The following is a 23,143-nucleotide window of genomic DNA, read 5'->3' as shown; positions in this document are numbered from 1 at the left end:
CAAAATACACTTCTCTCTCTCATTACTCAAAGGGAAAGAAGAAAATAGATATGACATTGCATTTAGAAAAATAGTAATGGGAACATGATGCATAGAATAGATAATAGTCGGAGTTATGTTCATCATCAAACAAGCTACTACAAGGACTCACATTGTGTATTCCTCTCTCTCAGACTATCTCTTACAATCTTGCTATATCCGACTCCATGGTTGGTATTTCAATTACAACTTCTAACTGCTCAAACTCTTAACCATTCTGATACTAAAGTTGGATTACTTTTTTTCCTTTTTTTCTTTTTTCCAAAAATGAGGGTTTATATTAAAATATCAAAAGAATATGTACAACTAAGAGCTATAAATGGAAGAGCTTTCTATGATAGAATGGATTCCTCTAGCAATGGTGGCCCAGATAAGGTTTCCTCCTCTTCCTCTCTTGAAGGCTTCACAGCCCATCCCCCCCGTCGCCATCCCATCAACCTTGTCCCTATCAATCTGGAGTCTAATCAGATAGTCATCAGCAGTGCCTCAGATACTGTCATGCAAGATCTAGTGCATGATAAGCGTGATGCCCCTCTCCCTCCCTTCACCCTTCACCTGGATGAAAGCGACATACTACAACTCAAACAAGGAGGTAAAGAGACGGACACTCTGCATAAGCTTCTTGTCGATTTCAAAACTAAACCTGTCAATAACTTCTTTAGTAATAGTCCAAGCAAAGACAAGCCCCGTTTTGTCTCCTTTGTTGCAAAGGAATCTCGCCACAATGGATCACCCAAGTCCATAGTACATGGAACGCCATGTTGGAGCTACCGAAGAGCACCTATGCTAGTGCTGTCAGTGGAGGAGGTAGAAGCCTTTTCAAGGCTCCGACGATGCCGAGATAGTCAGCAGCCTGGGAACAGCTCACACTACGAGCCAGGAGAATCTTCAGTGGCACCACGTACTTCACTGGCATAGAATCAGAAAAGCTCTCTCCCTCCTCTAATCCAAATGCTACAAAGGCTTCAGAGCCTCTCAAAAGTAAGCTTCCAATAGTCAAGGTACACAATGGATTACTTAATGAAACAACAAAATGGTTCTGTTCATGCACTGTTGTAGGATACATTCATGGCCCCTGACCACCCGCACTATTCCTTGAAGGATGGGTCCATAATTTTTGGTCACGCAAAGGTTTGGTAGTCACAACCATTTGCTTCCTCAGAAAGGGGTATATTGTTTTCATCTTTGAAAAGCTAGATATGGCTACAAAAATGAACCAAAAGGGGACCTGGACTATTAAGAACCAGCCGTTTTCAGTCCAGCTCTAGGAATCTTCCTTTAGCCCAGATTCCTCACCTACTTCCAAAGCCCCTATATGGGTTAAGTTCCCTAATCTACCACTTTCTCTCTTTCCCCAAATTGAGACGCTCTGTTCTCCACTAGGTCAATATCTTGGAGTGGAAACAGAGAAGTTTATCATCCCACATGGCAATCCTCAAGCCTATGTCATGATGGACCTTGCCTCTGACCCTCCTAGTGCTATCTGTATTCTCAATGGGGATGGCTCTAAGCTTATCCAAAAAGTATTCTTCAAAAACATTCCTAATTCATGCTTCCTCTATGGTATGGGTGGTCACTTCATCAAAGATTGCCCTTCGAGAAATAATCATAAAAAGGAAAGACTAGAGCCGTCTCAGTAGGACCCACAGGAATGTAGGGATATACAGGCCCCGGCTAAGCAACCAGTCTTTGCTCCTTCCAGAGAACAGACTGAGGAACAAAGTAAAGAAACCTTCAAACCCATTGAGATTTCAGGGGGGGAAGCAAAAGGTAAAGGTAAAGAGAGCATTACTGAAACAGAAGAATAGATGGAAGACAGCTCGGGGGAGGAGGCGTTTGTGGTTGCCACCCAAGATTTTGAGGTGCAATTGGAGCAAGCAGAACATGAGTCAGCTAGATAAGGAGGGTTCTTCCTTCACAGTTGTCAAAGGAAAAAAAGCCACTCGGGTGGGAAAGGTAAAGGCTCAAGCTGACGAGGTAAACATCAGAGGAAAGGAAATCAACTCAATTGAAAGAGAGAAAAGAAGGATGTTGAGAGGCTTTACACTATCTCCTCAAAACAGCCCAGTTAGTTTCAAGAACAAGAGAAACAAAAACACTCCTCAATGATGCAAGACAACTTCTCCTTCCTAAGCATCAATGTTTAGGGCTTAACAAATGACCTTAAACTTGCTATCTTTAAAAGGTGGTTAGGCTCGTCAATCCTTAGACCTAATTTCTTAGCACTACAAGAGGCTAAAGTTTCAGGGGCTAAGCTACATTGGCAGCTCAGCTAGATAGACTACAAAAGACAATGGTTTTGCACTAACCACAAAGAATGGAGAGGTGGTTTTGTTCTAGCAATAGCTACTCACCTTACCTAGGCAATCATGCCCCCACTTTCCATTCTGCCGGGATAGGTGTTGACTTTTCTCATCCTCAGTTGCATTGTCAAATTTTCTCTATTTACGCCCCTAATGCCACGAGGGAAAGAGCTCTTCTTTGGGATAGAAAGATCCTTCAAAATAATACTATCCTTCTAGGTGACTTCATTATGGTAGAATCCCAGAGAGACAGGTAGAACGAAATAGGAAACACTTTAAGGGGCAGGGAACTTTCTTCTTGGACTACCCTCAAAGATTTTGTTGTACTCATCGACATCTCTGCAGACACGTCCTTCACCTAGACTAACAACCAATCGGGCCCTCTCCACAGGAAAGTAAGAATAGACAGAATGTACTGCTCAAGAGATATCGTAGACTCAGCCCTTTGCTTCAAGAGTGAAGCCCTTGCTTCTCTTCCCTTCTCGAATCATAAACCAATCCCAATTACTCTGGATAAAAGCCAGGGAAAGAGAAAAAATTCATGGTGCAAGTCTAACCCCTTCTTCTTTCATTTACCCTATGTCCAAAAGAAGATAAACAGGATCTAGGATAAAGCCTTTGATGGCACATCCAACATAACTAAAAAGTGGATGATCAGGGCTACAAAAAGAACAAGCATTTTCCTTAAAGCCATCAAGAAGCGAGTAGATCTTGCTAGAGCGAGCAGACGCAAAATAATTAAAGAGAAAATCAAGCTTCTCGAGGAGGACGAATCAACCCAGGGACAGGAAAGACTCAAAGCCTTCAGAGACAGAGCCAGGGCAAAAGCTATCATTGAGGCAGCGCAATCCAAAGTTTACACGAGAGAATGGTGGACAGGGAAAGGAGACAGGCCCAATGAAGACATGTTTCGATGTCTTAGGAATCGATAGAAACTCTGGTACACGAGGGCCGCCTAGTCCATGATCCAAAAGTGATTGGCTAGATTATCACTGAGCACTTCCAGGGAATTCTTGGGGAACCTGAAATCCTAACCACGGAAAAACTCAGAGCAAGGGAAAAATGTCGAATGGTCAGAAGGAGAACGATCTAGTGGTTTGACTCCATCTTTTAGACAAGGAACTCTCCCTTGAAGAGTTAAAAGGCACAGTCACATATATGGAAAAAGGCAAAACTCCTAGTGAAGATGGACTCCCGCTTGAATTTTACCAAGTCTTTTGGGACACAGTTGGCTCGCACCTTCTCCTCCTCTAGCAGGAATCCAAAGCAAAGGGTTTCCTTCTGGATAAACACTGGCATGATTAAACTGATCCCCAAAGGTGGAGCCAAGGAGGCTCTAAAGAATTGGAGACCTCTCACCATGCAAAATACTAGCTATAAAATTTTTGCTAAAGACCTAGCACCTTATCCTCCTCTGGCAAGAGTCCAAAGCAAAGGGTTTCCTTAATTCACGGATAAACGCAAGCATGATTAAATGGATCCCCAAAGGTGGACCCAAGGAGGCTCTAAAGAATTAAAGACCTCTCACCATGCTCAATACTAGCTATAAAATTCTTGCTAAAGCCCTAGCTACTATTAGCCTAGATAAGGGAAGAGCAAAAAGGCTTCATACAAGGCAGGCACATTCTAGAGGCCATCCTAACCCTTTGGGAAGGTCTAGAGCACGCAGAAGAGACAAACCAGGACACAAACCAGGACATCTGCTTTCTAAAAATAAATTTTGACAAAGCCTTTTGACAAAGCCTATGACAGAGACATGGGTGTTTGGTGAATTTGGATTATCATGGAAGTACTAGACGTGCTCCAAAAGCTTTGTAAGGTAACCTTGACATAAGAGAGAATTTTGTTAAGAGATGGAGATAGAGAGGCTCCACTTGAGGTTCCATGCATCATGGCGGGCGTTATCCACAGTTATGATACATGTACTTGCTTGCCAATCGATGCGGTTACCTTTCTTATCTGTCAACGATCTCATCTTTGAATTTGAAGAAAAAAAGAAAGATCATCTTGTTTGACCGTAACATAATTTATGTTTCGCTGACCGTGTGAAATGACCTGAAGCCACTTCGGCAAGCTCTTTGAATGGCACGATCTCGCCAAAGTGCGCAGACCTTGTTAAAGGCATCTAATCTTCACGCGTTTGCAGCGCAATTACGCCAGGGCTGTTACGAAATTGGAGTTTGCATTGTTTTGTTTGCGGGAAACTTGTTGTTGGCTTGCACTGACGCACTTTTGCGGCTTGCATGCAACGATACTTATATTGCAAAAACGGCTTTGTGGGCACAGCGTCAGGATGGCCGAGCGGTCTAAGGCGCCAGTTTCAGGTACTGGTCCGAAAGGGCGTGGGTTCAAATCCCACTTCTGACATGGCTTTTGTTGATGAGCCAAAAAACTAATTCCTCTTGATCTCATCAATTCTTTAGTAAAGCTACCGACTATGAAACAAAAAATTAAGGTCTCATCAAATTTTTTGCGTGTTGCTAATTGCTTTTGATCTCGTCAATTCTTTAGTAAAGCTCCCATTATGAAACAAAAAATTAAGGTCTAGTCCTCTTTTATCTCATCAATTCCTTTATAAACCAACAACAAGTTAAGCTCTCATCAATATTTTAACCACCAAAAATTAATTTTGACAAAAGTTTTATGAACAACAAGTTAAGGTCTCATCAATTCTTTAACAAGTAATTTGCTCATCCCACTTTTGATCTCATCAATTCCTTAGTAAATCACCCGAGTAATTTGCTAGTGCTTATCAATTCTTTATAATCACCCAAGTAATTTGCTTTTGATCTCATCAATTCTTTAGTATGAATTTCAACCATGTGAGCAATTTGCTAGTCACTTTGGGAGCTACCTAATTTACTATACATTCAACGTTATTTAGGACCTTTTCCCACCTACTATTATGTTATCTTAGTAAACTTAATATACATATTTCAATTATTTTAAATACTAGCAACACAATTCCATTCCCATTGGTACCCATCATGTCATACATAGAGTTGTCTTAACAAGAAATTTCAAAATTATTATTTTTGCATAAAATGGTATATCTTTATGTTGTGATGTCCAATCTTTGAGCTTACATTACTCCTTCTTTTCAAGGGCCTTCAAGCAAGTACCATCTTGTATAGTTTCTACTTGGCCTGGACCTTCAAAAATACATAACAAAAATCTAGATTAAAATAGCATTCCCATTGTCCACCTTTATGTTGAATCCTTATTTTCTATATTTCAATTTGTTTCCCTTCACAAAACGTCCTTAAAGTACCTATTTCTAGCAAGTTAAATTGCCCAACATCTCTAACATGCCCTTAAGAGATTTAAGATAACTAGACCCCTTTGAACCCAATGGGAACGCACACTTTCATTAAAATTCTTAACAAGTTTTTCTTAACTAGTTGTGGAAATAGGCCCTTATGATAGTTATCGCATTAAATTCCCATTAAGCAAAGTACGTTTCATAAGACTTGCATCATTTACAAGGTCACACTTGGAGAAAGAAAGAAGAAATGGAGAATTTGCAATCATTCCTTAGGCCATTCTTCCATGCCTCTTCTAGAGGACCGAGATACACAAGAGTGAATCTAATTTTGCCTTCTATTTTATGACACCTTGATTGCTCGTGCTAATTTTAAAATTTCAAGCTCTCTCCTATGAGCGCCTTGAGCTTGAATGTTTGCTGAAAATTTAGGCTATATAGGATGATTGAAATGCCTGAATTCTTTTAAACATGACATATTTCAAGCCCTAGACAACTGATTCATTCTTAAGAATGGCCAAGCAAGTCCACCAATTTTGTGGTAGCCTTTCTCTGAAAATGCATGTTGTACCATGCCCCTTTGGGTAGAAGTGTAATATACCTTTGAGATAAGAACAAAGGAGGGCAAGTAGCCATGACTTTTCTCAAAAGGGCCAACTTGCATGACATTTGGGGAAGATGTGAGTGGCATGCCCTTAATATGCACAATTAGGTGACATACTAGCTACCGACTTACAATAGCATGATTCTCCATAGGGTCCTTCTCTTGTCAATTATCTTCATGGTAGTCTTCTCTTCTATCTAGGAGGTACTAATAGCTACTTATTCACGCTATGTTGAGTACTAGTATTACCTGTGACAATCAAGATAAGGGGCTAAGGGGGCATATATTGTATTTGACATGTTGGTGCGTGAGATGCAACAAGTACAAATGCAAATCCCACTTCAAAAACTTGATTCAACAAGTTTTGGGCCTATTTGATTCCAACACAAGACTCTAATTATTGAATCCCCATTCCAAACATTTGCAAATATATTTGTTCTCTATAAAGTGTTTTTTGGAATCTTCATCCTGGAATCTCAATATAGCACATATGCATGTAAACTTGTAACAATCAATGATATAGTGTCACATCTTATAGTGTTCACTAGCAGATCAAGATCAGAGGACATGAATGGCACATGTTTGGATGTGCATAGGTAGTATCCTAAAGGTTGAAAACTTCAAACATGTGGGTCTTACAAACATTTTAAGTATCGGTATTTATCTTGACTCTTCAATATTCATGAATCATGCAATAGTCGCATCTTGTCTAATTGAAAAAATAAGGTGGGATTTGCCCCCCTCTTGCCATGCGTGCTCCCACCTGTATTCCTAAATGAAGGTAAGGAGAAAAGAGTGCATAAAGTACTTAATCAAATGTATAGGTAGAAATATCAATGAAAAGAACTTGGATGTTTGAAGAGGACTTGGAGGATAAATCTCCTTTCCTATGGGAGAAACACCAAAGGAACTAGGGTAAAGGCCACCAATTTAGCAATTTGCAACAATCCACTCTAATTATGAGATTAGAATCCTTCAAATAAGCACAGTTTAATGCAAGAGCATAAATAATCAAGGCAAGAACGATGGTGTTTGGTTATAAAATAGATATTAATGAAGCCGATAACCTCAATAAAGTGATAGGGGCAAGGACATGTGGCATCCCTAGTAACGGTAGACTTAGTAGGTTTTAGCTCTAAACATAAGGCTCATTCTCGGGCTTCTTCGTGTAGTCTTAGAGGGCATTCAAGTATTTAGAAGGGATGATAGTATAGAGCTAAGGTGAAGCTCCTCCTTCTTTCTCCTTGCAATAATGAATAGAGTCTAGGTACTTGTACAACAACCACTGTGTAGACTCTCAATTGTCTACTATATTGAGCACTGTTGTTATAAAATAAGATTCATACAATTGTCTTAGAAAATAATTTAACTTGAAAAGGATTTGAAAATAATTAAATCAAATCACATTTCTACACTTTAGAAATAAATTTAATCAAAATCAAATTTTTACTCATTTGCAAAAAGTTTACAATTCTAGCCAGAGGAATACGTCCATAATTACTAGTATATGAGGAATGTGGGATTATACTTGTCAGCCAACTAGACAACAACCATAGTTAGAGCTTTAGGATTAATATGTGGGTGATAGATATCCAAGATCCCCCCATTCAATTGGTATCACTGTCATGTGCAATGGAGACCCCTTCCTTCATCTACAGCTCAAACAACCTCTTCATGAGGTAAACTTTATTAGAGGCAGTTTCGTTCTCATAAGTGGCATAGAATTTCTTCTACGAATCTTCCATAGTATGCTCATTTACTACCATGAAATAAATTGACACTCCAAGATGTAGTCTAACAGTAGACTTTGCTAATGCATCCAACTCATTCCAATCATCCTCAGACATAGCTGTAGGCTTAGTTACAATCCGTTCCAAGGGTTTAATCTACTTCTTTTGATAAGCACATCCCTTATCTATTCTTTCCAAAGAGACAAGTTTGTCCCATCAAACTTTTGAATACTGAAAAACTCCTTTTCAGACATGGAAGAGGATGCCATGATGCAAATAAAGCAAAATCCCAAATGCTAGTGCCTATAAGAAAGAATCACACCAAATATTAGGTGCACCCAAATGTGTATGCCAAAATGGAAGGTAATATCACCAAACCTCAAAGGCTCAAAGCATCAAAATGCAACTGACTCATGTGCATATACTATGCATCCATATGAGCAAATCTGGCCCAAAAGAAAATGTCAACCTACAATGACAAAATAATGGCAAACCCAATGCCAATAAGAGCCAAATGCCTTAAGCATTAACACAATCCATGGGCACAAACATCAATAATGTCTCATCCAAGAGAGCATAGCATATCAGTGCATCAACTGCAATGTGTCAAAGCTATCCCTGAGCATAAAATAACATCTGTGTGCTAAACATCCATCAATAAAGCATCCCAAAAGGCAATATGGGCCTATCAATGCACCTAACAAGGATTGCAATGTATACAAATGGCCTACAAAGCATCCATTGTAACCCAATGCATAGCATGAATGAGCGCACATGGCTCAAACTACAACTAGATTGATCTACATAAAGTATGCCAAAAATCACATCCTCAAGGCAATGACTGATACTGCAAAGAAAATCTGAGATGCCTCATAAACATGAATGTTACTGCATATCTAGACTCAGTGATGCAATCTGCACATTTCTCCTTTTTGTCGCCCGCAACTCCAAAATCTTATCTGGTGAGAGAGTAAAATCCAGTCAACCCTTGCAGCTTACTTGAAATTGAACCTTTGAATGATTTTCTAACATGGAGAAAAAGAAGATGATTTGATGTCTCAGAGAGAGACAAAGCTTCTCCAAATCTCCATGGGATTGTGCAAGAATTGACAGGTAGGGGTTTTTGGGCTTTGAAATGCAATGAAACATATTGTTTCGAAAACCATGGTCCCAATCACCGGGCCAAACACATGGACCAAAAAATATTTTTACAAACAAATATATTCATAAACACCATCGGAGTACGAATGATGAGCAACACAAAAGCGTTAGGACCTCCTGAGTCCACCCGAACTGACAAATCTACAAATGGTTGCTTCAAACTTGAGTTCCAACACATTGGTAGAAAAACGTTAAAGTAGAGACAGTGAGTCAAAAATCCTACGAAATGATCCCAAATTCAAGAATGAAGGGGTTTTTGAACTCCCATAGTGCAATGGACACCAAAAGTAGGAAGTAGTTACCCCTGTAAGTCATTCTAAACTCTCAGTCGTCAAAAGGAACATGGGAATCATCAAAAAGCATCTTTTTGTTCCAAAACCACCTGCAAGCTTGACAAAACCACTCGAAACCACTTCCAAGATTCTACAAGGTTCCAATACCACTTGGGAAGCTCAAACACCAACCCACAGGCTTGCTCGGTCCTCCCATAGAGTTGCAGCAGTAGACTCCAAGCTCCAGGCGCACACATGGACTCAGCTAAACCACCCACAAGCATCAGATAGACCACCCAGGCTCTGATACTAGTTGAGAGTGCTCTCATCGAAAGCGGAATGGAAGAGGGTGAGAGAGAGAGGGAGAACCAGAAGGAGAGAGAGGGAGAACCAGAAGAGATCCACACAAGCTTTGGTGGGTGCATAACACCCTCATCTTCTATGTCATGTGTGTGTGTGTGTGTGTGTGTGTGTGTGTGTGTGTGTGTTTGTGCATTGTACATAATCGTGGTTAAGGTACAGTGGCCTTTAACCCCCATAGAAAGAACCCAAAAATGCCAAAGAAGTCATGAGATTCATTGGGCAAGTAAAATGGCACAATAGATTTCTCAAGTATTTGTCCTATGTCTGTCAACCATTATCAAGATTGGTTAAGCCAAATGAACAATTTGTTTGGAGAGAAGAGAAAGAAAAAGCATTTGATTTATTGAAGAAAATGTTGTTAATAGCACCTATTCTTATTCCACCAGACTGGACCTGGGCATTTCATGTTTTTGTGGATGCATCGGACATTGCTGTAGGGGTAATATTAAAGAAAACTTTGGAAATGGGGTGGTTTGAGCCAATTTACTATGCCTAATCAAGCTAGTGAGAACATGTGAAATGTAAAGATTTTTAAAGTAAACATTAGGAAGATAGAAAATCTAAAAAGGAGATCAATGTGAGCAATTAATTACTCTAAGATTAATAGGAGAGCACATAAATATATAAAAAGGGTTACGAATAGAGATACATTAAACATGGGAGATTGAAAGGAAGGAGGGTTTTTTTTTAAATTAAGAATTAGTTAAAAAAAGGGGGGAGAGGGGGGTGAAGAAGAGTTATTTTATTTAAAAGAGGACAAAAAAGGAACAAAAAATTTAAAGAATAAGGTTGGGGGGAAGAGGTTTTAGAAGTCATGAAGTTTTGAGGATTTAAAAGAAAGTTTTTGAAAAAGCGGCTCGAATGAGTGAGAGTATTTAGTGAGGAATGGGAGGGGAGATATGGTAAGGTGAGTGGAATTGAGAAAAGGGTATAAGAAGAGCGAGAGATTGGATTTTTATCAATGAGAATAAGTTGACATTTAGACAAGGGACACAAATTAATAAGACAAAGGGAATGTTTTAAAAAAGCCGATGAAATAAAAAAGGGAGGGAAGTCAAAAAATTAACCTAAGTGGGAGCTTTAGAAAAAGCTAGAGGAATCAAAGTGGCAAGAAAAAGGTATATAAAGAAACCAAAAAGAGGGGGGGGGGGAAAGATAAGAGGGAAGGGGAGGGGTTTTAAAGAACTAAGGGGGGAAGAGAGGTTAAAGAACTAAGGGGGGGGAAGAGAAGGGGAGGGGGTTTAATAAGGGATAAATTGAAAGGGGGGAGAGAAGATATAGTGAAAAGAAGGGAAAAAGAAAAAAATTGGGGGGCGGTGGGGATTTTAAAATATATATGAAATTAGAGAAGGGGAAGGGAAAAAATACATGGGGGGGGGTTTCAAGGGAGATGCATACAGTAGAGTAATGTGGGCATGAAGGCAATGGTAGCAAAGGTGGCTAGTACAATTTATAGCAAGAGGGAGATAATTGTAATAAGCCAAGAAGGAAAACCAGGTGAGAAAAGGGGACGAAATGAATTAGAAGGGAGAGGTGAAAGCGTGGGTGGTACTTTGGTGTACTAATTGCAGTGATGCAAGCACAAGGCATACGTGGCTATCCATGGCGGCAAGATACCAGCGAAGAAGAGGGCGAAGTAATGGATTGCGTGCACATGAGCAAGAAGTTGAGTGGAGTCAGAGTTGAATGGCAGTGTACTACAGCACGGAGTTCAGAGGAGGCAGCCCACGAAAGACAGCTATGGAGTACAAGGGAAGACTGTAGGAGATGTAAGTGCAGTCGCACACTGGGAACTAGGTACCACGTAGGGGAGAAGCTGGGAGTATTTGAGGGGTATGCTTCGTAGAGTGGGTTTAAATAGAAGGAGGTAGAGAGTAGTCAAGAGGTTTGGGTCGAGGAGGGGAACAAAGTATTTTATTTAAAAGAGGAATAAAAAAGGATGTCGTCTTTCTTTAGTTGTTCCAAGGTGAAGTATCTTCAAAAAATTGTTGCATAATGTGAACCCCTCCATTGAAGAGTGTGAGGTAATTTTCTCATCTACTCTTTGGGACACTTGCAAGTTTAGAGGCTCGGTTGACTGCATGGTGCCTTAGATGGATTGTATATGCTCCCTTGCTTGCCTCAAGTCTTTGCTCAAACTTTTCTTGGCACTCATGCATAAATTTTTGTGTTTTATATAAGGAATTGTTTCTCTACTAAGGGGTTTGGGTATTAATCATCATGACCCTTGGGTGTTGTCGCTCTACCATGGATATGGGTTCTTAGTGATTCCTAGAATTATTTGGGAGGAGGATTGATCAAGCCTCCACTTGAGGAAAGACCAGTAGAAGAAGATGATGTGGCTAGGAGGGCAGTGTCTTCATCAAACCCTTCCTTTCAATGATTACCTTATCATGGCCCTTTCCAATCTTAGTGGTGCGTTTAGCATTCTTGTGCATAGATCAAGTTTCCTCTTGAGGTTGTGACATACTAGCCTTGTCTCTTTTGGCTTGTTTATGATACTCTTTATTGAAGGCCTTGGATTGGTGGGCCCTTTAATTACATTTAAGGATACAGAGGATACTTGACCTCTCTCAATGATGAGAAGATTAAGACTTGCACTCTAATGTCCAGTACCCAGTATTGCTATCCTCGGCATTGAGCAGTCCTTATAAGTGGTCAACTCCACACTTAGTGCACAATTGTGCTAGTGTGTTTGAAGAGGTTGCGGCTAATGTGGGTGGGGTGTCCTTGTAGGGACTAGTCTTTGAAGGAATGAGGTCCTTGGATTTAAAAGATGAGGCTGGCAAATTGGCTGATCCCTTTGTATAGACACTCATTGGCCCTGTGAGGACCTTGACACGTATAGCATTGAATCGGTAGTCTCCTTATCAAAGTATTCATATCTCTCACCTTTTGATAGGTAGGGAACATCTGGTAAACTGGTATGTACTAGTCATTTTGCATAATATAATGAATTCTAGATCGACTCACATTCTCATCGTAGAAGAAGTAGTTGACTCAATTGATCTCCTAAATGTGGTCTTCCAAATCGCTGGGTAGCTCTTCCACCAATACTTGATTCATGGGACTGATTCACGATAGTTGTAATTGAGGTCTCGATACTTGTGGGGGTAATAGGAGATTTTGAGTCATGAATTGCCCTTGGTTGGTAGTATTGGCTCCTTGTATGGCTAATTATCCCTCATTGGATGGATTTGGAGGTGCAAACACTATCAAAGGTGGCCTAGATTGGTACATAGGGTGGGGAATAATTTGCCTTAGGATATTGACACTATGATGTTTCATTATTTTTCCAATATGCACAATGAGCACAATAGAGTGTGGTCCTTGCCCTAAGGTGAGGGTACTCACCAGTGGGATGGATTTTAGTGTGTATTCCACACCACACTATCATGTCAATAGGTGAGGATTGCCGAGGTTTTTCGTAGTCAATCCTCCTTTCAATTGTTGACTTAGTTGATTTAGTAGGTTGACAACCAATGCTTCCACTTTCATATCCTTCATAGATGGACCCATCTCCTTAGCCTCACCCTATTTGGTGGCCTTAAAGATATGTGAAACCTCTGATGAGGCTTTTTTTCCCCTGAGCCTTCTCCTTCATATTGCCATACACACTTATGGTAGTCTTGTTGCACATCTCAAATGACATGGGATTCATTGTAAATAGATGATCATGAAGCTTAGAGTCCCCTAATCCTATGTGGAAACATGGTAGCAGCTACACATCACTCATTCCCTCATAAGTTCCACATCGTGAGTTCAAGTGCTTTATACTCGCCATATATTTGTAGTGGGATTTTGACTCCTTTTACTTAACCTCATATAGTTGGTTGATTGAGGCGGGTCCAATAAACCACACTATAAATGCTTTACACAATGTATCCCAATTGATTTTTTCTTCTGCATTTAGAGCTCTAAACCACTATTCGTCCTTTCCATCTAAACTAAACCCAAAGGTATTCACCTTATCTAGATCTCTAATACCTACAAATGCTTCACAAATCTATTCAAACCCTTCACATGGGATACCAGATATCCTTCACCTAATAATTTTTTGATTAGTTTAGAGATCATGATTGGTGTACTCCTTGAGGAATTAGACTCCCTTTTGAAAAAGGTTGGGGGCATGGCCCCCCTTCCTAGTGCTTACACCAAGATCCTCATATCCTTATCTCAAAGCATGGTCTTTATTGCATGGTCTTTATTACAAGAGGATTTATATGTTGGAGAAACACTGCCCCATATATGGGTTGTCCCAATGGGGAGCTCCAAAAATTTGACACTCAGAAAAATTTAGGGTTTGTAGAAACTGGCCCACTAGGAACTAGAATTGGACCATGAGGCTAGGCCTCATAGGTTGCATCAAACATGCCTTGGGAATTGGGATATTTATGCCAATCATGGGTCTATATGGAGCAGATGATGGATATGGAGTGCCTTCTAAGACTCCTTCCCAAGTTGGATATGGTGGAAGTTGGGACACCTAGGCAGTGTACCCTTATCTTGGCTCATTTTGATCATTCATCTATGTCACTAGGCCTTGTGCCCAATAGTTACCTGGCACTCTAGGCTCAAAGGTATTATTTTATGAGGGTCCTCCCTCAAACAAGTGTACATGAGGTGTTGTACTACTCACCAATATGGTGGAAATTAGTGCACTCTGCATGTCCTCTATCATAGATGATTGTGTTAGGGACTGCGGCTTGACTGGCACTTTGCTCAGCTTGGCAAATGGCTTACCACATCTATAGTTTAGACAAGCCCAATCTTCCCATCATATTGGAGAAAGTCTCCCATATCCAAGATGCTATGGTGGAAGGAGTAAGGGCTGAGACCAAACTGAGCTAGAGTTAGGGGCCATCAAAACTCATGGAACCTTTGGAGCTTGATATGTCAGGTTTTTGGAACTAAATTGTAGTGCAAGCCATGATCCACCTGACATACATGCCCATGAGACGTCGGTGGTGGTGGAGCATCATCCAAAAGTTGCATGTGAGTGACCCTAATGTCCTCTATAATTTTCTCACTTCAACTTTCCAAAGGATGGAAACAACAGAAGGGCGACCTCCTCAATAATTACTATCCAATCAAAGAAAAATATTGGGGGCTACACTCCAAGGTGGTATTCGATCTAGATAAGGGGCCCTCCTTCTACCAAATGCTGAGCATGTACCTTCATGTTTGGAATCTATATGGACATCACATCGAGACCTTGGAGGAAATGCATGACGCTAGATTTTGGGAGCCCTACCATCCATTTTGCTGGATTTCGCAATGTCTCTTTTGACCAGCATTCTATTATCTAGGCTGCCCTCTCCTCTGACATTTTGCACCACCCTTGATCCAAGGATGGATCAACGTCAAGAAAGGGGGCATGTTAACACATAGTTAACACTGCCATGGTATTTTGTAACACTGCTATTTTTTCATTTTTTCCAATGAAGTGGCATAGTAGTAGATAGGATTTTACCTTGGATCAGCATGGGCCCAAGAGAATGACAGAAGTAGGAAGTAGAGTGAAGAGAGAGAAGGAATAGAGTTGTCCCTCCCTTCAAAAGGTGAAATGTATATGGGACTAAAAGGTTGGCGCAAATTGCACCATACCTTAAGGGCATTAGGGGAAAATCCTAACCCTAACCCTAAGGGGTTCTCATGTATATATTCATGATTATGTTCAATACAACATAGTGTATAGGTAGCTATATCGTGTGCACTCCTCTCTCTCTCTCTCTCTCTCTCTCTCTCTCTCTCTCTCTCTCTCTCTCTCTCTCTATCTATCTATCTATCTATCTATCTATATATATATATATATCACTTCTCTCTAGGAACTAGTTGGCTGATGGAATTTTTAGGATTCTCTAAGTTTCCTAGGACTTTGTGCACTGTTTGGAGTGTGTGGGGACTGGTTTCCTAAGCTACTCTACCTACTAAACAACATGAAGAAATAAAAAGTAAAAAACAAAAGCATAAACAAGCAAGTTTGGAACAAAATGGAAGGTTTTCTTTCCATGATAGATTGTTTGTCATCCTACAAATTGGCAAGATGTGATGCAAAGAAGTGCAAGGATGCCAATGGATGTGTTGACATAAATTCTTGCCCTTTTTCTAAACATTGTCCCCCATTCTATGGTACTCACCCAATCTATGAAGGTATTTGATCATTGAAGAGTTCCATATACTAAAAGTCAAAGTGTAATCAGATGATAAAGAACCAAAAGTACTGCCATGATTTTTTCTTTTAGATATATTAAGGTTACTCAATAACCTTTAATTTCTCCATTGAATATCATCCCCTAGCCTTTGTATAAGCACTAACTATGCCACAACCAAAGAAAGGAGAATCTAAGCTCAAAGATTGATGTCCAACCTTCCAAAGAATCAAATAAATAAGAAGAGTTGACTATCATTATTAACTTAAAATGATTTTTTATTTTGGATATATTAAGGCTACTTAATAATCTTTAATTTCTCCATTCTCCATCAGTCGTGCCCGTGCCAGGACTTGCCTCTCCATCAGTCACACTTGTCCAGGCTTCTCCGGCGATCTCCAGACTTTCAATGAGAGGGATTGCACCAGGTACACCTCCTGTTGTACCAGTGACGACAACTGTTGTACCCGGGACTTCCTCGACAGGTGTATTGTTACGAAGGACTGCAGCTGTTTCGTCTTCACTCCCTACCACTTTCACCGATGCAGTCATCACCACAGTTCAGGCGACCTCTGACCATGTTTTGGACCAGGTGTTGGACCTGAATCTTAGCCTGGGACCCGACTCCCACTCCCACGGGCTTTCTCAGGAGATGTCATCCCAGGGTGTGACTTCACATTTCGGCCTCCCTAGGCAGAGACAGGACTAGAGACGGCGGGAGTGGGAGCCCCTCTCGCGGAGATGCTCCATCGGCCACTTCAGCATCAGAGGAGGTATTTGAGGGAGGGATTCTGCCCAAATCTGTGGATTGCCCACCCCTTCATGAGAATGATATGTTCACAGCTTACATAGCTGCTTCATCGGGCCCACCTCTTTCAAATATTTCCCTGGTCGCAGTTGCAACATGCCGTCACAGAGATTATGCAAGCTCCTCCCCCTATGGTTGCTTCCCCTGGAAGCAAAAAGTCAGCTCAAAAGAAACAGAAGAAGCATAGGAAGACTCAAAGGCACATTTCTTTCAATGGACAGCCTTCAGAGATGCCCTCGCTCACCCCTATAGCGAGTAATGCCAACAACTTTCATTCAATCAATCACGGACAGCAAGCACGAGCAAGTATTTAGTATAGATATTTCCTTTTTGTGTCGAGGTCTGTTGATGATCAACAATGCATTCGGGTTCCAGAATTTGAAAAACAGAATGAAGATTACAGCCAACTACTATCTGTCCTTCACAAAAAACGCTCACCAGTATGTGGGGAAGAGGAGGATCTCACTCAAATCTTCACCATTCCCTTGCAGGACTGCCTCGCACAGAACAAAAAGATCTCCAGGGCCCCGACATGTTTTGTGCACTTGGACAAATTGGCACCTACAGGAAACCTGTCAACCGAGGAAGAGGGAGCTCTCCCTGACATGTTTGAGGAATTGGGGGACGTCATTAATTTGGCAGACAGGATGAATTACAGCGACAGGTATGCGTGGATGAAAAGGTCCCTGCATCTTGCTCAGCGTATCATGGACCACACCTTCACGCAGCTTGGGACAGCGGTCTTCAATTCCACAGGTTATGCTCATAAGCTCCTCTCTCAACAGCAACATTTAAAGTTAGAATTCGAGAGAGCTCAGGCAGCCCAGCAGCGCGCCACTAGCGTGACACTTCGACAACAAGAGGAAAGGTGGCAGAGAGGCTGATATGGAAAGCATTATGTATTTTTTAATTAACAGGTAATTCAAGCCTATAAGCTAGATCATTGATTTTCTGAATCACGTTGAATGGTAATGGATGTGCAATGTATGCGAAATTCTTGACAAACTTTCTGTAAAAGCTACACAATCCCAAGAATGATCTTAATTCATGTATATCTCGGGGTTGAGGCCATGTGACTATGCACTCAATCTTCTTTGGATCTACTCGAATTCCATCGACGGATACAATGTGACCCAAATACTCTATCTGATCTTGAAAGAAACTGCTCTTTTCAGAATTTATGTACAATTGATTTTCTTTTAAGAGTGAAAAGACTAGCTTCAGATGTTCCTTATGCTCCTCAACATCTTTGCTAAACACCAGAATATCATCGAAAAATACTATCACACAATCTTGGTGTTTAAGAAAGATTCGGTTCATCATTCTACTAAAAGTAGTTGGAAACAATGCACTAGACAATCATCCGTTGAAGGTCGACATGAAGATCAAGAAAGAGATCTCGCCAATTGGTAGCAGTAATGAGCGGAGGACCAAGCACCAAATCCTTGAACTCATTGAGAAGTGACATAAATATCCACCCTCCTCGTGTGGCGTTCATCCAAGGAGTGAACTTGAAAAAGTTTCGAATCGGCGATCTAGTAGGAGATGTGAATAGAGCACATGAAATGAAATACTTTTGCTTTTTACAGCAAGAGGAAACTCCCCACGGTTAGAGAGTTACACTTCCTGAGATTTCAATATATAAGCAAAATTATTACATTTTCATCACTTCCTATTTGCTGGCCCATTGATAAGTCTTTCTTTTGTGAATGGGGAGGTCTTGGGTTCAATTCCCACTCTTTAATAAAAGGAGAGGAGAAGAGAAGAGAAAGAGAAGATAGAGATAGAGAAGAGGAGCGTTGTTGGGGTAAAGGGCAGTGTGCCCACCCACTGTATAGTGCCCATGTATACTTATATATATATGATAGAGAAATAAGCTGGAGTAGCATTTGCTCCACCACTTTTGGTGTCTCCTCTTATCCCTTCCTGAGTGCTCCCTCTTCCCCCACAACTGGTATCAGAGCAGGAGTGGTTCGTGGAGGTCTTCTCTTTGTGGAACAGGAATGGTTCTTGGAGGGATCAGCAGGCATTTGTTTGAGCAATAGAAGCTCCAACTAGAAGCGGTATGACATCTTGTGCAACATTTGCGCAAGGCGTTGAACGCCGAGGTAGGCATCTTCAAGGATCTTCCATTGGAAGATCGTCTGGTGCTGCATCTCAAGGACTTGCTACTAAAGGACATTGCAGGCTCGCTGTAGCTCTTGTGTGCCCATGCAGAGGTCTTATACCTTAGTGCACAGCTTGCATTTCTCCTCGATGAGCTACAAGCACTTCTACGTGGTGGCATTATTCCAGTCCCGGTACTGGGGATCCAAGATGGGCATAGGCGTAGATAGCAGAGATGATCTAGTCAGAGATAGGGTGGTTGGCAGCTTCTATGGGCAGTGTGAAGACTCTTGCAGATTGGTGGCCATGCTGACACAAGGCTTGGACTTGCTCTTTGTCGAGGCGTACTATTGCTTGAGGGTAGCGATCTATGCTGGCAATTCTTCCTCTATTCCTTCGACTCCTTAGTGCCACCATTGATGGCAATGCTGGCGAGGAAGCTAACTCCACCAGTGAGCATGGACGGTTTTCTTCCAAATGCGTGAGTAACAGTGTAAGCACAGAAAGATGCAATGAGGCTAGTGATGTGAAGTGAAGAAGTGAAAGTGGTGAAGATTTGGCTGTTGAATTTACAGTAATCATTGGGGCTGTTGTACTTCTTATGTTTGGCGAAGAGGAAGGGCATCTCGAGCATTGTTTTGAGAAATTTTTTGCTGATTTTCGATGTGCAAAAGTGTTGCATTTCGAGCCCCCGTTTGATGCATTTTTTGGATGCAATTTGATGTCGTTTTGGGCCGGTTTTGGGTGCTGTATGCATTGATCATGCAGTGTGGTGGATTGCAAGGCTAATGCATTTGTTTTCAGATGCTTTTGGCACTGGTTATACTATGGAATTGAGTGGTTTTGGCTAGCAAGTGGTCTTCATCGACACTCTTCTTTTCGAGCACCCTGCATTCATACCATACAATCATCTCCTAGGCCTCTTTCATTCCCCCGTCATAGAGCTCGGCTCTCTTTGTCTAGTCAGTGGGTTGCATATCTTTCTTGCAGGTACATCACTTTGGCAGTGGCAGTGACACATGCTTTGACAGTGGTACATGCCTGGTTGAGATGCATTAACAGTTCGTTGGATGCATGGTTATTTGCCTATGTTGGATACATACGGTGGTACGGTGATGTATTGAGATCCTGTCAGATTAGCATTGTTTGGAGCTCTTTTAGGGCTAGTTTGTCAGCATTTTGGGGCTGATTTGTTACCGTATTCGGGGCTGATTTTATGGCATTGTGTTCGCCATTGGTTAGGACATTACAATTGCTGCTGTTGCTATTTTTAATGACAAAACAGTCATTTTCAGGACTGAATATCTCTTTCCTGGTGCGGAATTGCACTTTGTGCCGAACTAGAAAGTTGTAGTTAACAGAACATAATACAACTTTGCTTTTGAAAGCAAGTTGATCCAGTATAAGCTGCAGGAGTTACAGCCTCTGCAAAACCACAAAAAGTTGCAGTCTACTGTCTATTTGTGACCAATGTGTAGGAAGTTGTTTTTCAAGTGAGAATATCTGAGAATCCACAAGGATTTGGCTCTTGAGGTCAACTGACAAGTTGTAGATCTTTCTAAAGCTACAACTTTGCTATTTACAGCTTTGGCATCCGGTCGTTCGGTGAAAAGATATCACTGTTCAAAGACAAGGACAGCATGTTATCCTGCCCAAAGTGGATGTGATTTCTCTTGCACAACAGTAAATTACAAAAAGTGATTGGGATCTCACTTCAGTCCAAGGGAATTATTGGCATTTTGGCGAGTCACTTTGGCACATTTGACAAGTGTTGAATGCTTGATTTTGTTGCCAAAGGATTGCACACTTGAGGTGATGCATTGGTGATGCAGTAAATGCCATTTCGATGCATTATGGATTTGCATTGGTGGATGCCGCACTGATGTTTATGGATAGTTGAGCTGGGCTCCTATTGCCATTGGTTGAGAGGGCATTGCTCATTTGGTTCAGTGCATTTCTTACTTGGATTGCCAAGCATTGGTAGGTTACTGGGCTGCATATATTCTTGTTTATGCCTCTTTATGGCTGAGTGCTTTTGAGCATTGGATCAACCAGTTTATTTGTAGACCTGATTGGTCTAGACAACACTATATTTTTTTTTGGTCATTTGGGTTGCCTATTGCACTATACTGCTCTTTGGTTGTGAGCTATTGTGCCACAGATATGGCATCTACAGCTGGTAGTGCCCTCTTTGATATTGAGAGGTTGGATGGATCAAACTTTCAGTATTGGAAAGAGTAGCTTTATGATGTGTTAGTGCAGAAGAGGCAGCATAAGCCCATTCAATGCAAAGGTGTCAAGCCTAATGGCATTAAACAGAGTGATTGGGATGACATGGATGAGCAAGCATGCTCTATCATTCAGTCATCACTCTCGAAGTCAGTCTACTTACAGGTACAGGATGGTGTACAGGTGTATACTGCCATGCATATGAGTTCTATACTCGTATATGCTGGATGTATGACCATGATAGTGTTATGTTACAGCATGATGGGTTGAAATGCCCTAATGTGCTGAAATACAGCCTTGATATGCACTCCAAAGGTAGATCAATTGGTAGAAATAGGTCATGTTCAAGGTGGAATTCCAAGAGCAAGTCTAGCTCTCGGACTTGTGTTAGATGTTTCTATTGTGGAAAGTATGGCAACATGAAAAAGTACTGCTGGAAATGGCTAAGAAAATGCAAGAAGAAGAGCAAGGTTAAGAATGATAGGAAGAAGGAGAAGAAGCATGTTGAGCTTCAAGGCATGGATGCCAGGGTTTCCACTGACAGTAGTAGTGATGAAGGCATTCTTTTGTCTATGTTTGACACCTCCTTCTTGGCCACTGATGTACCCATTCTCGGTGATTGGATGTTAGATCCATGTGCTTCATGTCATATGACCCCTCATAGGTCATGGTTCAGTGCATATCAGGAATGCATTGTGGAGAGTGGTTTGATGGGCATTGATCATTCTATGGATGTCTATGGTTATGGGGATATCCACCTTGTTATGCCTAGTGGCTCTATTCTTGTTCTACAGAGGGTTAGATATATACCAGGACTTGCTACGAGCAAGATCAGTACTGGACAGTTGGTTGAGGCAGGTTATCATGTCTCTTTGGGTGATCATGCATGGAAGATTGCTAGAGGCAATCTGGTTATGGCTAGGGGATCATGGGTTGGATTCTCTTATGCATTGCATGTATCAGGTGTCCAGGATAAGATGCTTATGATTAGTAAGCAGCCATCAGTTAGTTTATGGTATGCCAGACTTGGACATATGTCTACTACAGGTATGGAAGCCCTTACAACATTGAGATACATTCCTGTTATGGATGTCTCTCAAATTTTATGTCATGATTGTGATGATGATCAGTAGTCAAGATCCTCTTTTGTGAGGAAGACAGTCAGTGAGAGGTATGTTGAGCCATTGCAATTGGTTTTTAGTGCAGTTTGTGGGCCTATGCCTACCGTTTCACTGGGTGGCACCTCTTACTTTGTGACATTTATTGATGCTACTACAAAGTACATATGGGTATATCCGATTCGGCAGAAGCATGATGTATATGATACATTTCAGCGCTTCTTGGGTAATGCTAAAAATCAGTCAGGAAAGAAGCTATTGAGCTTGATGATTGATGGTGATGCAGAGTTTACCTCTTCTAGATTTCAGCATCTATGTGATACACTTGGTATCAGGAGGGTGTTGACCACTCCTCATCTTTCTGCTCATGATGCCTTGGCAGAAGGCATAAATTGGATTTTATTGGACAGGATTGGTAGCATGCTATGATATGCAGGTCTTACTGAATGCTATTGGGCTGAGGCATGTAAGACAGCTGCATACTTGCTTAACAGGTCACCCAGGAGATCTCTGAATGGTAGAGTGCCATTTGACTTCTTGATAGGCAGGGCACCATGTTATGAGCATTTACGTGTGTTTGGCTACGAGGCTTATGCTCATGGTTCCCGATCGAGGAGGTGTATCTTCCTTGGATACAGTGAGTCCAGTAGGGACTACAGGTTATGGGATTCTTCAACTAGAGAGTTGATACACAGCCATAATGTCTATTTCAGAGAGGATGCTATGTTTAGACAACCCAGGACTGTGGATAGCAGGAGAGTGATGTTCCAGGAGGGTGTAAGTGCGCTGATACCTCCAAATTCTATGCAGGGACAGCCCATATCCCTTAGAGTGGGAGGTTTTTCCCACGATGAGCAGGTTATAAATTTGGGACAGCCATGATTACTTCCCGATTTTGGTCAAAGATGGCCAGATGTCTCTAGTATTCCACAGGTTTATACTCCTATAGAGATTGTTGATGCATCTTCTATGGACAGTTACAATTTACTCCCAGGA

The 23,143-nt window shown here is 41.3% G+C and overlaps 1 non-coding gene across 1 annotated transcript; it reads left to right on the top strand.

The window, feature by feature from the left end:
- Positions 1-4,629: 4,629 nt before the first annotated feature.
- Positions 4,630-4,709, top strand: TRNAL-CAG (transfer RNA leucine (anticodon CAG)). The gene has a single exon. It is a non-coding gene; the product is annotated as a tRNA-Leu (tRNA).
- Positions 4,710-23,143: the final 18,434 nt, after the last annotated feature.

This window comes from Dipteris shenzhenensis, chromosome 14 (genome assembly GCF_047967505.1).
Source record: "Dipteris shenzhenensis isolate YYH24624 ecotype China chromosome 14, Dip_SZ_1.0, whole genome shotgun sequence".
NCBI classification, from domain to species: domain Eukaryota; kingdom Viridiplantae; phylum Streptophyta; class Polypodiopsida; order Gleicheniales; family Dipteridaceae; genus Dipteris; species Dipteris shenzhenensis.
The sequence above is the reverse complement of the archived record's forward strand: the minus strand, read 5'-3'. Positions and strand labels throughout refer to the sequence as shown.